Source organism: Schistocerca nitens, chromosome 6 (genome assembly GCF_023898315.1).
Source record: "Schistocerca nitens isolate TAMUIC-IGC-003100 chromosome 6, iqSchNite1.1, whole genome shotgun sequence".
NCBI classification, from domain to species: Eukaryota; Metazoa; Arthropoda; class Insecta; order Orthoptera; family Acrididae; genus Schistocerca; species Schistocerca nitens.
In genome coordinates, this window is record NC_064619.1 from 563,412,418 (window position 1) to 563,413,913 (window position 1,496).

The 1,496-nt window shown below is 47.4% G+C and overlaps 1 pseudogene; it reads left to right on the plus strand.

Moving 5' to 3' along the window:
- The first annotated feature begins 671 nt into the window (after positions 1-671).
- On the plus strand, positions 672-1,255 carry LOC126263468 (small nuclear ribonucleoprotein-associated protein B-like; annotated as a pseudogene).
- The last annotated feature ends 241 nt before the right edge of the window (positions 1,256-1,496 follow it).

The window sequence follows — 1,496 nt, forward strand, 5'->3', positions numbered from 1 at the left end:
TAGTTTTTATTGCCGTTTCAAATATACCGGTCATTTTTGAAACACCCTGTAGGATAATTCCTTCGTGGTGTGTCTTTTCTTCTTCTTCCTAAAGAGTGTGTAATGAAGACAAATTGAATAGAATGAACGAGAAACGAAAGGATGGGAAATTTATTCAGTTACCTTTTCACACCCCATATCTCCTCTACTGTCGTTGGTCGTTGCACAACAGTTGTACCACTCCTTAAAACTCACTGACGACACGGCACAGCAGAGGGCGTAAGGCAACGCACTGCGTTGCCGCACCGGACTCCTTTTATTATAAAGACCATGGCACTGACACAGTACCTTCTTGCATGATACCCGCTGTTAACATAACCTACCCTTGTATGAACTGTCGCAGTCACCAAGACATCCGCTACTGCTCTTATTATCTGACCTAACTATCGCAGAGGATTTTTCCCCTTGGAGCTTGCCTTGGCACTTCTTCCCTCTGCCCTTGAAACCGCTACCCTTCGTTCGACTTTCGACCCAATCTATCTCCAGATGAGCGCGTATTTATGGTTAACCTTAACCAGACGCAAGCAAACATCGCAGTACCCACATCCTGCGACACCTCACTTTAGTGAAAACTAACCCCTATGCAGAGATGGCAGTAGAACTTTTGAGTTGGCCATCATGCCGGTGTGGGCATGGAGCGGTTCCACCTCTTTCTATATAATTCCTTAAAACTGACAATCTGGAAAAGTAAGAAGATGATTTTTGAGCATATGAAGCACACAGTCAGAATGACATCGTCAGACTTCAGAATTTTTACTGTGACGTTCAAATCTTTTGACAAACATAAGACCGTTACACTTCGTGCTTGCTAAAAATTTGGTAAGGTGAAGCCACAGAATACATGGCAAGGTGAACGGAAAGAGAAACCTGTATAAGGGTTTGTTCTATTACGATGTGACAAAATAGTGTCGGTAACAGGGGAAGGCCTCCTCTACCAGGGAATGTATTTCCCAGGTTGCCCATACCAGGAGCTGCGCCAGATCTTGAAGCGTGTGGAGTAGCTGTTAGAGGTGTACCCTGTGGTGCCACAGGTGTTTCTGCAGGGTTATAAGGGCCAGTACGAGAAGTAGGAGGCCAATCTCTGCCGGTTATGACTTCTGCTAGCAGAGGAGCTCCTGCTGTTTCTGCACCTCAGCAGATGAGACCTCAGCAGCCCGAACCGCCACCAACGCCTGTCGGTGGTCCACCACCTCCACCTGGCGTGAAAGCCTCTTGAGCAATGTTGCGTGGATGTCCTCCAAGGTCACCTTACTGATGCTGATTGCTTAAGGAAGAGGATAAAGGAGCCGGCCGGTGTGGCCGTGCGGTTCTAAGCGCTTCAGTTTGGAACCGCGTGACCGCTACGGTCGCAGGTTCGAATCATGCCTCGGGCATGGATGTGTGTGATGTCCTTAGGTTAGTTAGGTTTAAGTAGTTCTAAGTTCTAGGGGACTGATGACCTCAGATGTTAAGTCCCA